Here is a 16,068-nt window from a genome sequence, read left to right on the forward strand (position 1 = left end):
TCGGCTACTAAAAGGTGTGAAAGTACGACCATGGTTTGTAAAAAGCGGGTAAGAGAAGGTGCGAATGCCCGAAAATGTATGATCAAAAGAGGGAGCGGAGGTGTTCGGCTGCAAGAAGGTGTGAATGTACACCCATAATTACTGAAAAATGGGTAAGAAAAGGTGCGAATGCCTAACTATACATAATCAAAAGCAGGAGTGGATGTGTTCGGCTCCAAGAAGGGTTGAATGTCTGATCATAGTTTGTAAAAAGCAGGTAAGAAAAGGTTTGACTGCCCGAACATACACCATCAAAAGAGGGAGCGGAGGTGTTCCGCTGTAAGAAGGTGTGAATGTCCGACCATAGTTGGTAAAAAGCGGGTAAGAAAAGGTTAAAATACCCGACTGTACACAATCAATAGCAGGAGCGGAGTTGTTCGGCTACTAAAAGATGTGAAAGTCCGACCATGGTTTGTAAAACGCGGGTAAGAAAAGGTGCTAATGCCCGACAATGTATGATCAAAAGAGGGAGTGGAGGTTTTCGGCTGAAAGAAGGTCTGAATGTCCAACTATAATTTGTAAAAACCGGGTAAGAAAAGGCTTGAAAGCCCGACTATACACCATCATAAGCGGGAGAGGAGGTGTTCAGCTGCAAGAAGGTGTGAATGTCCACCCATAATTACTGAAAAATGGGTAAGAAAAGATGCGAATGCCCAAACATACATCATCAAAAGCAGGAGTGGATGTGTTGGGCTACAAGAAGGTTTGAAAGTCCGACCATAGTTTGTAAAAAACGGGTAAGAAAAGGTGCGAATGCCCGACAATGTATGATCAAAAGAGGGAGCGGAGGTTTTTGGCTACAAGAAGGTTTGAATGTCCGACCATAGTTTGTAAAAAGCAGGTAAGAAAAGGTTCAAATGCCTGACAATACACCATCAAAAGCGGGAGCGGAGGTGTTCCCCTGTAAGACGGTGTGAATGTCCGACCATAGTTGGTAAAAAGCGGGTAAGAAAAGGTTAAAATACCCGACTGTACACAATCAATAGCGGGAGCGGAGTTGTTCAGCAACAAGAAGGTGTGAAAGTCCAACCATGGTTTGTAAAAAGCTGCTAAGAAAAGGTTCGAATGCCCGAATATATACCATCAAAAGCGGGAGCGGAGGTGTTCGGCTGCAAGAAGGTGTGAACGTCCGACCAAAGTTTGTAAAAAGCAGTTAAGAAAAGGTTCGAATATCCAACCAAACATAATCAAAAGCGGGAGCAGAGCTGTTCGACTGCAAGTAGGTGTGAATGTCCAGCCATAATTACTCACAAACGGGTAAGAAAAGGTAGTATTGCCAGACCATACATGATCAAAACAGGGAGCTGAGGTGGTTCAGCACCAAGGTGTGAATGTCTGACTATAGTTTGTAAAAAGCGGGTAAGATAAGGTGCGAATGCCCGACAATGTATGATCAAAAGAGGGAGCAGAGGTTTTCGGCTGCAAGAAGGTCTGAATGTCCATCCAAAATTCCTGAGAAATGGGTAAAAAATAGGTGCGAATGCCAAACCATACATCATCAAAAGCAGGAGTGGATGTGTTCGGCTACAAGAAGATTTGAATGTCCATCAATAATTGCTTTAAAACATGAAAGAAAATTTTCGAATATCAAACCGCACATGATCATAAGCGGGAGAGGAGTTGTTCAGCTGCAAGAAGGTGTGAATGTCCACCCATAATTACTGAAAAATGGGTAAGAAAAGGTGAAAATGCCCAACCATACATCATCAAAAGCAGGAGTGGATGTGTTCGGCTACAAGAAGGTTTGAATGTCTGACCATAGTTTGTAATAAGCGGGTAAGAAAAGGTTTGAATGCCCCGAACATAGACCATCAAAAGAGGGAGCGGAGGTGTTCCGCTGTAAGAAGGTGTAAATGTCCGACCATAGTTGGTAAAAAGCGGGTAAGAAAAGGTTAAAATACCCGACTGTACACAATCAATAGCGGGAGCGGAGTTGTTTGGCTACAAGAAGGTGTGAAAGTCCGACCACGGTTTGTAAAAAGCGGGTAAGAAAAGGTTCGAATGCCCGAATATATACCATCAAAAGTGGAAGTGGATGTGTTCGGCTGCAAGAAGGTGTGAACGTCCGACCAAAGTTTGTAAAAAGCAGTTAAGAAAAGGTTCGAATATCCAACCAAACATAATCAAAAGCGGGAGCAGAGCTGTTCGACTGCAAGTAGGTGTGAATGTCCAGCCATAATTACTCACAAACGGGTAAGAAAAGGTAGTATTGCCAGACCATACATGATCAAAACAGGGAGCTGAGGTGGTTCAGCACCAAGGTGTGAATGTCTGACTATAGTTTGTAAAAAGCGGGTAAGATAAGGTGCGAATGCCCGACAATTTATGATCAAAAGAGGGAGCAGAGGTTTTCGGCTGCAAGATGGTCTGAATGTCCATCCAAAATTCCTGAGAAATGGGTAAAAAATAGGTGCGAATGCCAAACCATACATCATCAAAAGCAGGAGTGGATGTGTTCGGCTACAAGAAGATTTGAATGTCCATCAATAATTGCTTTAAAACATGAAAGAAAATTTTCGAATATCAAACCGCACATGATCATAAGCGGGAGAGGAGTTGTTCAGCTGCAAGAAGGTGTGAATGTCCACCCATAATTACTGAAAAATGGGTAAGAAAAGGTGAAAATGCCCAACCATACATCATCAAAAGCAGGAGCGGAGGTGTTCCGCTGTAAGAAGGTGTAAATGTCCGACCATAGTTGGTAAAAAGCGGGTAAGAAAAGGTTAAAATACCCGACTGTACACAATCAATAGCGGGAGCGGAGTTGTTTGGCTACAAGAAGGTGTGAAAGTCCGACCACGGTTTGTAAAAAGCGGGTAAGAAAAGGTTCGAATGCCCGAATATATACCATCAAAAGTGGAAGTGGATGTGTTCGGCTGCAAGAAGGTGTGAACGTCCGACCAAAGTTTGTAAAAAGCAGTTAAGAAAAGGTTCGAATATCCAACCAAACATAATCAAAAGCGGGAGCAGAGCTGTTCGACTGCAAGTAGGTGTGAATGTCAGATCATAATTTGTAAAAAGTTGATGAGAAAGGGTGAGAATGCCCGGCTATACACCATCAAATGCGGGAGTGGAAGTGTTCGGCTGTGAGTAGGTGTGAATGTCCGACCATAATTGCTGAAAAATGTGTTAGAAGAGACTAGAATGCCGGACAAGACATCATCAAATGCGGGAGCGGAGTTGTTCGGCTGTGAGTAGGTGTGAATCTCCGAGTATAGTTTGTAAAAAGGGGGTAAGAATAGGTTCGAATGCCCGAACAGACACTATCAAAACAGGGAGCTGAGGTGGCTCAGCTGCAAGGTGTGAATGTCTGACTATAGTTTGTAAATAAGGTGCGAATGCCCAACAATGTATAATCAAAAGAGGGAGCGGAGGTTTTCGGCTACAAGAAGGTTTGAATGTCCGACCATAGTTTGTAAAAAGCGGGTAAGAAAAGGTTCACGCGCCTGACTATACACCATCAAAAGCGGGAGCAGAGGTGTTCCGCTGTAAGACGGTGTGAATGTCCGACCATATTTGGTAAAAAGCGGGTAAGAAAAGGTTAAAATACCCGACTGTACACAATCAATAGCGGGAGAGGAGGTGTTCAGCTGCAAGAAGGTGTGAATGTCCACCCATAATTACTGAAAAATGGGTAAGAAAAGGTGCGAATGCCCAACCATACATTATCAAAAGCAGGTGTGAATGTCAGATCATAATTTGCAAAAAGCTGATGAGAAAGGGTGAGAATGCCCGACTATACACCATCAAATGCGGGAGCGGAGTTGTTCGGCTGTGAGTAAGTGTGAATGTCCGACCATAATTGCTGAAAAATGTGTTAGAAAAGGTAAGAATGCCGGTCCATACATCATCAAAAGCGGGAGAGGTGGTGTTCGGCTGCAAGTAGGTGTGAATGTCCAGCCATAATTACTAACAAACGGGTAAGAAAAGGTAGTATTGCCATACCATACATGATCAAAACAGGGAGCGGAGGTGGTTCAGCTGCAAGAAGGTGTGAATGTCCGACTAAAGTTCAAATATATTAACAAAAGCGGGAGGAGAGGTCTTCGGATGAGAGTGGTTGAGAATTTCCAAAAATAATCTATAAAATGCGGTGAAAAAAAAGGTGTGATAGAACACTAAAAGGTGGAGCGGAAGTGTTCGGCTGCAAGAAGGTGTGAACGTCCGACCAAAGTTTGTAAGAAGCAGTTAAGACAAGGTTCGAATATCCAACCAAACATAATCAAAAGCGGGAGCAGAGGTGTTCGACTGCAAGTAGGTGTGAATGTCCAGCCATAATTACTCACAAACGGGTAAGAAAAGGTAGTATTGCCAGACCATACATGATCAAAACAGGGAGCTGAGGTGGTTCAGCACCAAGGTGTGAATGTCTGACTATAGTTTGTAAAAAGCGGGTAAGATAAGGTGCGAATTCCCGACAATGTATGATCAAAAGAGGGAGCAGAGGTTTTCGGCTGCAAGAAGGTCTGAATGTCCACCCAAAATTCCTGAGAAATGGGTAAAAAATAGGTGCGAATGCCAAACCATACATCATCAAAAGCAGGAGTGGATGTGTTCGGCTACAAGAAGATTTGAATGTCCATCAATAATTGCTTTAAAACATGAAAGAAAATTTTCGAATATCAAACCGCACATGATCATAAGCGGGAGAGGAGTTGTTCAGCTGCAAGAAGGTGTGAATGTCCACCCATAATTACTGAAAAATGGGTAAGAAAAGGTGAAAATGCCCAACCATACATCATCAAAAGCAGGAGTGGATGTGTTCGGCTACAAGAAGGTTTGAATGTCTGATCATAGTTTGTAAAAAGCTGGTAAGAAAAGGTTCGAATGCCCGAACATAGACCATCAAAAGAGGGAGCGGAGGTGTTCCGCTGTAAGAAGGTGTAAATGTCCGACCATAGTTGGTAAAAAGCGGGTAAGAAAAGGTTAAAATACCCGACTGTACACAATCAATAGCGGGAGCGGAGTTGTTCGGCTACAAGAAGGTGTGAAAGTCCGACCAAAGTTGGCAAAAAGCAGTAAAGAAAAGGTTCGAATATCCAAACATAATTAAAAGCGATAGAGATTGTGTTCAGCTGCAAGTAGGTGTCAATATCCAGCCATAATTACTCACAAACTGGTAAGAAAATGTAGTATTGCCAGACCATACATGATCAAAACAGGGAGCGGAGGTGGTTTAGCTGCAAAAAGGGGTGAATGTCCAACTAAAGTTCAAATATATTAACAAAAGCGGGAGGAGAGGTCTTCGGATTAGAGTGGTTGAAATTTCCAACCATAATCTATAAAATGCGGTGAAAAAAAAAGGTGTGAAGGAATGAATTTTATAGCAAAATCCGAAATCATGCATAACTCTGCATAAGGAACGTATTGCTCAACCAAAGGGATGCTTCTTTCTCATTCAGGGTAATATGAGGAACTTTATGCTTGATACATTTTAGACATGGATAACTATGAAGGACAAAGCAATTTTAACTTGGTTTGAGCAAAGCAATTCATTTTATAGGAAAATCCGAAATCGTGCAGGACTCATGAAAGTAAGCTTATTCTCGGATTCCTGATCCTCCAGTGTTGCTCTTTCCTATACTGCAAAATACAGCCTTGTTCTTTGTTGAAATCGATATAGACATTGATAAATATGAAGGACAAAGCAGTTTCCACTTTGTTTGAGTGAAGGAATTAATTTTATAGCAAAATCCCAAATCAAGCAGAACGTATGAAAATAAAGCGTGTTTTCGGATTCCTGATCCTTCAGTGTTGCTATTTCTTCTACTGCAAAATACAATGTTGTTCTTTGTTGAAGTCAATCTAGACATTGATAAATATGAAGGACAAAGCAGTTTTAACATAGTTTGAGTAAAGGAATTCATTTTATACATAAAATCCCAAATCATGCAGAACGTATGAAAATAAGCTTATTCTCGGATTACTGATCCTTCAGTGTTGCTATTTCTTCTACTGCAAAATCCAGTGTTGTTCTTTGTTGAAGTCAATCTAGACATTGATAAATATGAAGGACAAAGCAGTTTTAACATAGTTTGAGTGAAGGCATTCATTTATAGTAAAATCAATAATCGTGCAGAACTCATGAAAATAAGCTTATTCTCGGATTCCTAAAACTTTTGATTTGCTCTTTCTTTACTGCAAAGTACAATGTTGTTCTTTGTTGAAGTCGATCTAGACATTGATAAATATGAAGGACAAAGCAGTTTTCACTTGGTTTGAGTGAAGGATTTGCAGCTGAAAACCTCCCGCTCCCGCTTTTGATTGTGTATAGTCGGAATTTCGAGCCTTTTCTTACCCGGTTTTTAGAAATTATGGTTGGACATTCAGACCTTGCAGCCGAAGACCTCTACTCCCTCTTTTGATCATATATTGTCGGGCATTCGCACCTTGTCTTACCCGCTTTTTACAAACTATAGTCAGACATTCACACCTTGCAGCTGAACCACCTCAGCTCCCTGTTTTGATCATGTATGGTCTGGCAATACTACCATTTCTTACCCGTTTGTGAGTAATTATGGCTGGACATTCACACCTACTTGCAGTCGAACACCTCCGCTTCCGCTTTTGATGGTATAAATTCGGGCATTCGAACATTTTTTTACCAGCTTTTTACAAACCATGGTTGGACTTTCACACCTTCTTGTAGCCGAACAACTCCGCTCCCCCTATTGATTGTGTACAGTCGGGTATTTTAACCTTTTCTTACCCGTTTTTTACCAACTATGGTCGGACATTCACACCTTCTTACAGCGGAACACCTCCGCTCCCTTTTTTGATGGTGTATGTTTGGGCATTCGAACCTTTTCTTACCCGCTTTTTACAAACTATGCTCGGACATTCAAACCTTCTTGTAGCCGAACACATCCACTCCTGCTTTTGATGATGTATGGTTGGGCATTCAAACCTACTTGTTGCCTGCTTTTCATTAATTTTGGGTGGACATTCACACCTTGTCACAGCCAAACACTTCCGCTCCCTGTTTTGATCATGTATGGTTGGACATTCGCACCTTTTCTCACCCGCTTTTTGCCAACTATGGTCGGCTGTTCACAGCTTCCTCTCCACCATACTTGTATGGTGGGATATTCACACCCACTTGCATCCGAAGACCTTTTGTTGATATTTAGTCGGTCATTCGCAGCTTACCCGCTTTTGGCAAACTATGGCCTTCATGCAGCCAAACACCTCTGATCTCACTTTTGATGATGTAAGGTTGGGCATTCAGACCTTGCTTCACCTGCTTTTCACCAAATATAGTCGGACATTCACACCTTCTTGCAGCCAAACACTTCCGCTCCACCTTTTAGTGTTCTATCACACCTTTTTTTTCACCGCATTTTATAGATTATGGTTGGAAATTCTCAACCACTCTCATCCGAAGACCTCTCCTCCCGCTTTTGTTAATATATTTGAACTTTAGTCGGACATTCACACCTTCTTGCAGCTGAACCACCTCCGCTCCCTGTTTTGATCATGTATGGTCTGGCAATACTACCTTTTCTTACCCGTTTGTTAGTAATTATGGCTGGACATTCACACCTACTTGCAGCCGAACACCACCTCTCCCGCTTTTGATGATGTATGGACTGGCATTCTTACCTTTTCAAACACATTTTTCAGCAATTATGGTCGGAGATTCACACTTACTCACAGCCGAACAACTCCGCTCCCGCATTTGATGGTGTATAGTCGGGCATTCTCACCCTTTCTCATCAGCTTTTTGCAAATTATGATCTGACATTCACACCTGCTTTTGATAATGTATGGTTTGGCATTCGCACCTTTTCTTACCCATTTTTCAGTAATTATGGGTGGACATTCACACCTTCTTTCAGCTGAACACCTCCTCTCCCGCTATTGATTGTGTACAGTCGGGTATTTTAGCCTTTTCTTACCCGCTTTTTACCAAATATGGTCGGACATTCACACCGTCTTACAGCGGAACACCTCTGCTCCCGCTTTTGATGGTGTATAGTCAGGCATTTGAACCTTTTCTTACCCGCTTTTTACAAACTATGGTCGGACATTCAAACCTTCTTGTAGCCGAAAACCTCCGCTCCCTCTTTTGATTATACATTGTTGGGCATTCGCACCTTATTTACAAACTATAGTCAGACATTCACACCTTGCAGCTGAGCCACCTCAGCTCCCTGTTTTGATAGTGTATGTTCGGGCATTCGAACCTATTCTTACCCCCTTTTTACAAACTATGCTCGGAGATTCACACCTACTCACAGCCGAACAACTCCGCTCCCGCATTTGATGATGTCTTGTCCGGCATTCTAGTCTCTTCTAACACATTTTTCAACAATTATGGTTGGACATTCACACCTACTCACAGCCGAACAGTTCCGCTCCCGCATTTGATGGTGTATAGCCGGGCATTCTCACCCTTTCTCATCAGCTTTTTGCAAATTATGATCTGACATTCACACCTACTTGCAGTCGAACAGCTCTGCTCCCGCTTTTGATTATGTTTGGTTGGATATTCGAACCTTTTCTTAACTGCTTTTTACAAACTTTGGTCGGACGTTCACACCTTCTTGCAGCCGAACACATCCACTTCCACTTTTGATGGTATATATTCGGGCATTCGAACCTTTTCTTACCCGCTTTTTACAAACCGTGGTCGGACTTTCACACCTTCTTGTAGCCAAACAACTCCGCTCCCGCTATTGATTGTGTACAGTCGGGTATTTTAACCTTTTCTTACCCGCTTTTTACCAACTATGGTCGGACATTTACACCTTCTTACAGCGGAACACCTCCGCTCCCGCTTTTGATGGTGTATAGTCAGGCATTTGAACCTTTTCTTACCCGCTTTTTACAAACTATGGTCGGACATTCAAACTTTCTTGTAGCCGAACACATCCACTCCTGCTTTTGATGATGTATGGTTGGGCATTTTCACCTTTTCTTACCCATTTTTCAGTAATTATGGGTGGACATTCACACCTTCTTGCAGCTGAACAACTCCTCTCCCGCTTATGATCATGTGCGGTTTGATATTCGAAAATTTTCTTTCATGTTTTAAAGCAATTATTGATGGACATTCAAATCTTCTTGTAGCCGAACACATCCACTCCTGCTTTTGATGATGTATGGTAACCTTTTCTTACCCGCTTTTTACAAACTATGGTCGGATATTCAAACCTTCTTGTAGCCAAAACACTCCGCTCCCTCTTTTGATCATACATTGTCGGGCATTCGCACCTTATCTTACCCGCTTTTTACAAACTATAGTCAGACATTCACACCTTGCAGCTGAACCACCTCCGCTCCCTGTTTTGATCATGTATGGTCTGGCAATACTACCTTTTCTTACCCGTTTGTGAGTAATTAATCCCAAAATATTGAGCATAAAATAAGTCTTTATGCTGATGATGTATTACTTTTCCTTCAGAACTCACAGACGTCTCTCAGTCACACGATCACACTCATAAATAAATTCTCAGCACTTTCTGACTACTCTATCAACTGGTCTAAGACCACAGTTCTGCCCATTAACTGTAGGGTCCATAATATACCTGCGATCACTTTACAGTCAGGAAATATTAGATATTTAGGCATAAACATTTCCTCCAGGCTCTCAGAGCTAACAAAGCTAAATTATGTGCAATTATTAAAGACAGTAGAGGACGATCTCTCGTTGGAAGTCCTTACCTATATCACTTATGGGGAGAGTTACATCCATTAAAATGATGATACTACCAAAAGTTAACTATTTGTTCTCAATGATCTGGTTTAAGTCACTAGATTCATGCATCTCCAAATTTCTGTGGAAAAACAAACCACCACGTCTTAGTTTAAAAACCCTACAGAAGACCAAGGACAGTGGTGGATTAGATTTACCTCATTTTCGGCACTATTCCTTAGACAATAGGTTACAATATATATCAAAATGGTTTAAACCTTGTTGTTGTCACAGTTCCCAGAGACGTTGTAATCGTTGAGGATTCTATATTCACCCCCTCATTAGAGGCACGTAATGCAGATTGATGACACTGAATCTTCTTCTCTGTTCATTGGTGGCATCATTCCCAGCATCGTAAGTGTTCGTGGCATTGTTAGCCTCTTCTTCTGGATCTTGATATCGAGAATCCTTTTGTATTTCTGGTTTGTCAGTCCTCTGTCTTCGTTCACCGGAGTCTTTGTCTTTTTGTCCTTGAGTTTGGTGATTTTTTCTTCTTTTGATGCCTTGACACAATGTGACAGGTGATACCACGTGGGAGATCCTGTAACTTGGATTGCTGTCCCTGTGCTGCGAAATGGCTGTGCTGCTCAAATGGTCTCTCCTTCATCATGGTTACATGCTGCCATTCCGACATCTCGCCATTCCGACATGGGTCTCCAATTGTCGGAATGGCGACACTTAATTTTTTATCAAACGTCCCACCATTCCGACACTTTTTTCCTCCTATGGTCGGAATGGCGGTATGTTTTTTGTTTTTTTTAACCTACCGCCATTCCGACAGTTCCTTTTAATAGCCTATTTTTTACCCAAAACAATTTGCACTAATGATATGCCGGCGCAAATACGCCCTAAAGTTTGTCGCACAAGCTTTGCACATGCAGAGGCCACAGCCTCGCAAACAAACTTTAATAATCTATTATCAAAATCCCCTGAATTTCAAATATAAAAATACAGATATTAATGTAACTCTGGCGAGACTGAAACTGATTAAGCAGAAATACAGTGTCAGTGAGCTGTCACAGCAGCCAGCTGGAGCGGAGCTCTCCACAGAGCCCATGCGTCTTTTGCACGCTGTCATCATATGCAAAAGTAATAATTGCAATTACAGATATCACGGCTACTGCACAGGACACAGTTGCGAGCACTCTGCCTTGCCTTGCCAATAGGAGAAGATAGAAATGACAGCATAGAACGTATAAAACACAACAAAATGCAGTAAAAACGTTTATTCATGTTATTCACGTGATTTATGAGTACTCACTCCAATTTTGGGAAGCGCGGATGGGTTTTGCGCATTTGGCACAAACACACAGCCGCAACGGTTGTAGCTTTATACAGCCTGTTGATATCTTAAGGACCTAACTGGTCACACCTGGGACTAAATGTCATGTAGAGATTGTTTTTACATGACATTACAGCTGAACATATAGCTTTCATCCACAAACCAAGGTGGGAGAGCCCGAAGACGCATGTGCCAGACGCACATAGGCATGCGTAAAACCAATTTTGACCACTTCATACTGTTTATTTGCTTTCTTTTAGTTAACTTTCGTTTCTTTTGGATTCTTGTGCGTGTTATGGAGCCGTTTTGGTCCATGTTTGTAAGCCTTTTTTTCCTGGATTAAATTTTCGGAAGTTGAAACAAGTGGCATTGGAGTGTGTGATTGAAAACCACCGCGGACTGCTTCTCCTCCTCCAGTTGCCGAGACTTTGTGTTTTTCATAACGCTTGTCTATAAACATGTTAAACATATAAATTGCATGAACAGAAAGAAGGGACTCACCTGTTGAGTAACACACATTTCCTTATACGGAAAGCCTTGTCGGAATGGTGGGACATTTGAACGTCAGAATAGCGGGATGTCGCAATGGTGGGATGTCGGAATGGTGGGACGTTTGCATGTCGGAATGGTGGTATGTCGGAATGGTGGTATGTCGGAATGGTGGGATGTCGGAATAGCGGGATGTCGGAATGGCGGGATTTCGGAATGGGTGTTGCCACCCCCTTCATCATATACACAGTTATTTATACATCACCTTCCACCATGAAGCGTTGTCCCTTTTTGTTTCTCTCTTTGTTCTTAAAATGCTGTTATGCATGTCTAAACCAATCCATTAAATTAGATCATTTTGGCAGTAAAGCGATCTACAATGTGCTTGGTCGCAAAGCTGCTCATCTGTGGTAAACAGCTCTTCAGAAAGGCATTCTTCAATTGATTTCACTAATTCTATGTAATAATTTTGTGATTTCCTACAAAACTACACTTCTTCTCCCATCTGTCTGAGTATTTAATATTGTCTGGGTCCCGTTAAAACATGTATTTTTCCCATCTAATTCCTTGTTTGCTTTAAAACAAGTATTCCCCATTTTCTATCCCTTCAGTAGCCAACCAGTTTGTATGGAGTACACTGGAGCAACATGACTGATCAGTAAAACACTGCTTTTGTTGTCACCGCAAGGCTTCCCCCGTCGGTTGTTTCACTGAGACACTACTGAGTAACTATAACTCAACACAGTTTATACACATAACATTCCTATACATACTAACAAACAAACAAACAATTATTTATCGCAATTTTCTCATCTCTGTTTGAACGTACACCCAGGTAAATATTCCTGTAGTCTTCTCATACCGACTATGGACCCATTCATTGTTTAACTTCACTGTTTTGCAAATCCTAATTGAATATTACACATTGACATTGAACTTTACTTGATAAGCAGGTCTTCATTGCATTCAGCAGCCTATATGTGAGCATCTATGTGTAAGCTGTTCTTCTTTGCATTTATCAGCAGCAAGCAATTCTTCATTGCACATGCATATGAAAATAGTAAAACAATTCCAATGCGTTAGCGAAACCTTCTATATCAGGAGTGTCCATCATGATGCTGGGAATAGAACCTCTTTCCCAGAATAGTTCAACCTTCATTACTCAACTGATCATAACTCCGCAATGAGCACATTTCAAAGTATCATTCCTCTACATATATTCAAAAATCTATGTGTAAATGTTTAATATTTCTTATATTTGTTGATGTCATTCTGTGTGCATGTGGCCTAAACCCAATCTCTGTGTGGCAATTTTAATTTAAACAAGTTGAACTCTGCCTCTGATCATTTAAAAAAGATGTGTACCAATATCAACCTTTCTCAGGTAATTACAGATCCTACAAAACCAAAGAGATCCTTCAAGGTTGTCCCTGATTGGCTCAATCTTAACAAATCAAAGGTAGAAAATCCGCAGTATCTGAACTTGGTGTTAGTTATCACTGCTCAATAGCCTGTATCAGAATTGCAAAAATGAAAACATTAGGTCCACGCTTGGTATCCAGATCCTGAAACATCTCCATGAGCAGGCTTTTTTTTAACTGATCTGTTGAATAGTTATATGACACTGTTAAAATCCCAGATGAAGATCTAGCACTTGACCATTTTTGTAAATCTTCTAATTCCATAGTTGATAAACACGCCCCTTTTAAAAAGTATAGAACTTAGAACAGGTCTATCCCTGGCTTTCGGCAGAACTGTCTTCTTTACTTTTTTTTCCCCTTGTCCTGTTCAGCATTATGTCAGAAGAATTGTAGTCTGAATACCTTTGATGCCAAACAGATTTGTTTTGCCAAGGGAAGTTTTATAAATGTAAAGCTCCCCTTGATGCCCATTTATTTATTTCTGTTTACAATATATGACATGAACTGAACTGAACCGGACCGGGGGACAAGGAAAGAAGAAGAGGAAAGAAGAGGAAACAGAACAAAAATAGAAACAAAAACCAGACAACCAGCTGCTACACCTGTAAAAAACAAAACAGACAACAATCCATGGCCTATGAGGGGAATCCAGCCTTAGCGCCACCAGGAGCACCTAAAAGCAGACAAGCAGAGAAAAAACAAACACACAAACAAACAAAAACAAGCACAAGAAGCGGCAATCGCATACAACACAGCTGTGGATATAGATGACCTGAGACGACATGATAATACATCAACTGCTTAGTGACCATGCTACTGGACTAATGAATGTGTGTGTGTGTGTGTGAGAACATGCAACACCCATGGCACAGGACCTACATGATAACCGTGCTTAGTTATGAGTGTATAAGCGTACAGGGCCACAATCCACAGCCCCCCCCCCCAAGCAATCAGAAGCAGGCAGAGAGGGCCACAAGACCCAGGCCACCAGCAGCCCCCACAGAGCACAGAACGCAGGCAGCCCACCGCAGGGGCAACCACGCATCCACCCAGAAGACTGCAGAGGAAGCCCCCGGAAAGAGCCCCCATAAGCATAGGGCAGAGGCACTCCGGGAACCAGGGGTAACAGCCCACCGACCCCGCCAGGCCCCAGCCGCCCAGACATGGGCCGTGCACTGGACCTGGGCCCCAGGAGCCCGAGCGCCCCCAAACCCCCCGGCAGAGGCCCCACCCAATACCCAGGAGGGCCAAGCGCCCCAGACAGCCACAAAGTGGGTCAGCGCCTGCCCCAGCGCCCCTGGCCAAGTTCCCTGGGAGTCAAGACGTGCCCACAGGTGGGTGAAGTCGCGAGCAGTGGGGAGAGGCAACGCTGATGCCCCATCGGGAGAAACACAGGCAGGCCAGGCGACAGCAAGTCCCAGATCCAGGCCCAATCATTACCACACACACTTTCACGTCCCATACATCCACACATCCACACATCCTACCTCCCTCGACTCTGCTGGGGTGTAGTGCAGCGGGCACACCAGGAGGCCAGCAACCCCCCAGCCACCACAGACCCCGAACCAGCAGAACAATTAATTAATCCTCCTGGCCCCTCCTGCCCCGAGCAGACACCAGGAAGCAGGGGTGTGCGAAGAAGACCCCTCCCCTCACCCTTCTGGCTCTTCAATATTTTCTAATAGTGAGCAATTAAAATTGAGGGGCAGCCAAACTTGTAGAACTGGGAGCGCGGCACTCTGGGCAGCCTACATACCCAAAGAGCCCCGCCCACCAGATGCCACTCAGTGTAACCACCCCCCAAGACCTAATGTGTGTGTGTGAGTGTGTTTGATAAGTACTAATGTCTAAGGTGTAATTAAAACAGGGGCAGGGAACTGCAGAGTGCAACCAAAGGGGACCACCTACGTGGCCCCATCCACTGCACCCCACCGAACACACACGCCCCCAAAACCCTTCATGTGTGAGTGTGTGCTGTGTACAGGAGCCAGAAGGGAGAGGGGTATGGGGATATATAACGGGGGAGCTACTCTCCCCCAGAGAGGGCAGCCAGGGACTGGCTGCAATAGGCATCCCCGCTACCTGGGAGCCAACAATGGGCAGGAGGGCCTGATGTCCACCAGGCTCGGGGCCTGCAGCGACCATATTCCGGGAGCTACTGTACCCCCAGAAGGTACCCATCCCGCCCCACCCCACTCAACCCAACCCCACCCAGGAGGACCTCTACAAAAAACAAACAAACAACATCAAAAAACAAACAAACAAACCACCCGGTCACACCAGTCGCAGCAGCCCGGGCCTGAGACCCACCATCACCCAGCAACCCACCACCACCACTATGTGATAAAACTAATCAGAGGGGACCAGAGAGAATGAAATTCAGTCAATTGATGTTTTGAGGAGGCAGACATTGTTTCCATGCTAATATAATCTAAAAGAAAATTTCTAAACTGGTTAATACACAGATTGTTCTTCGCTTTCCAGTTCATGAGAATAGTTTTCTTTGCGATACATAACACTGTGACAACCATGTGTGCTGAGTTAATTTCCATGTTGATGTTGTCTAAGTCACCCAGTATGCACAGTGTGGGGCATGCAGGGATGCTACACTTTAGCCATGTTGATAGGTCCTCACAGACTTCAAGCCAGAACTTCTGGACAGGCGCAGAAAAACCACAAAGCGTGTGCATAATCATCAGGTGTGTTATCTGTGCAATGTGAGCAGATGTTTGAGTGTGTTAGACCCATCCTGAACATCCTTTGTCCTGTATAGTGTGTTCTATGAAGGATTTTGTATTGTATGAGCTGTAAATTAGGATTTCGAGTCTTTATGAAGGTGTTCAAACATATTTGTGGTTAGAAGCTATGACCAGAACTGATGGATAAATCTGCCTCCCATTTTGAGGATGGAAGAGACATTGTGTCATCTATCTTAGACAATAATTTATATATTTTTGATAGTAGTTTTGGGGTACAGATGCTTAGAAATTCTGCTACCCTAGTCGGGGGTTGTAAGTCTGGTTGGTGGAGGATATATCCATCCATCCATCCATCATCTGTCGCTTATCCGGGGGTCGGGTCGCGGGGGCAGCAGCTTGAGCAGAGAAACCCAGACGTCTCTGTCCCCGGCCACTTCCTCC

The sequence above is a fragment of the Leuresthes tenuis genome, unplaced genomic scaffold (genome assembly GCF_036924035.1).
Source record: "Leuresthes tenuis unplaced genomic scaffold, fLeuTen1.0.hap1 SCAF_8, whole genome shotgun sequence".
Taxonomy (NCBI): domain Eukaryota; kingdom Metazoa; phylum Chordata; class Actinopteri; order Atheriniformes; family Atherinopsidae; genus Leuresthes; species Leuresthes tenuis.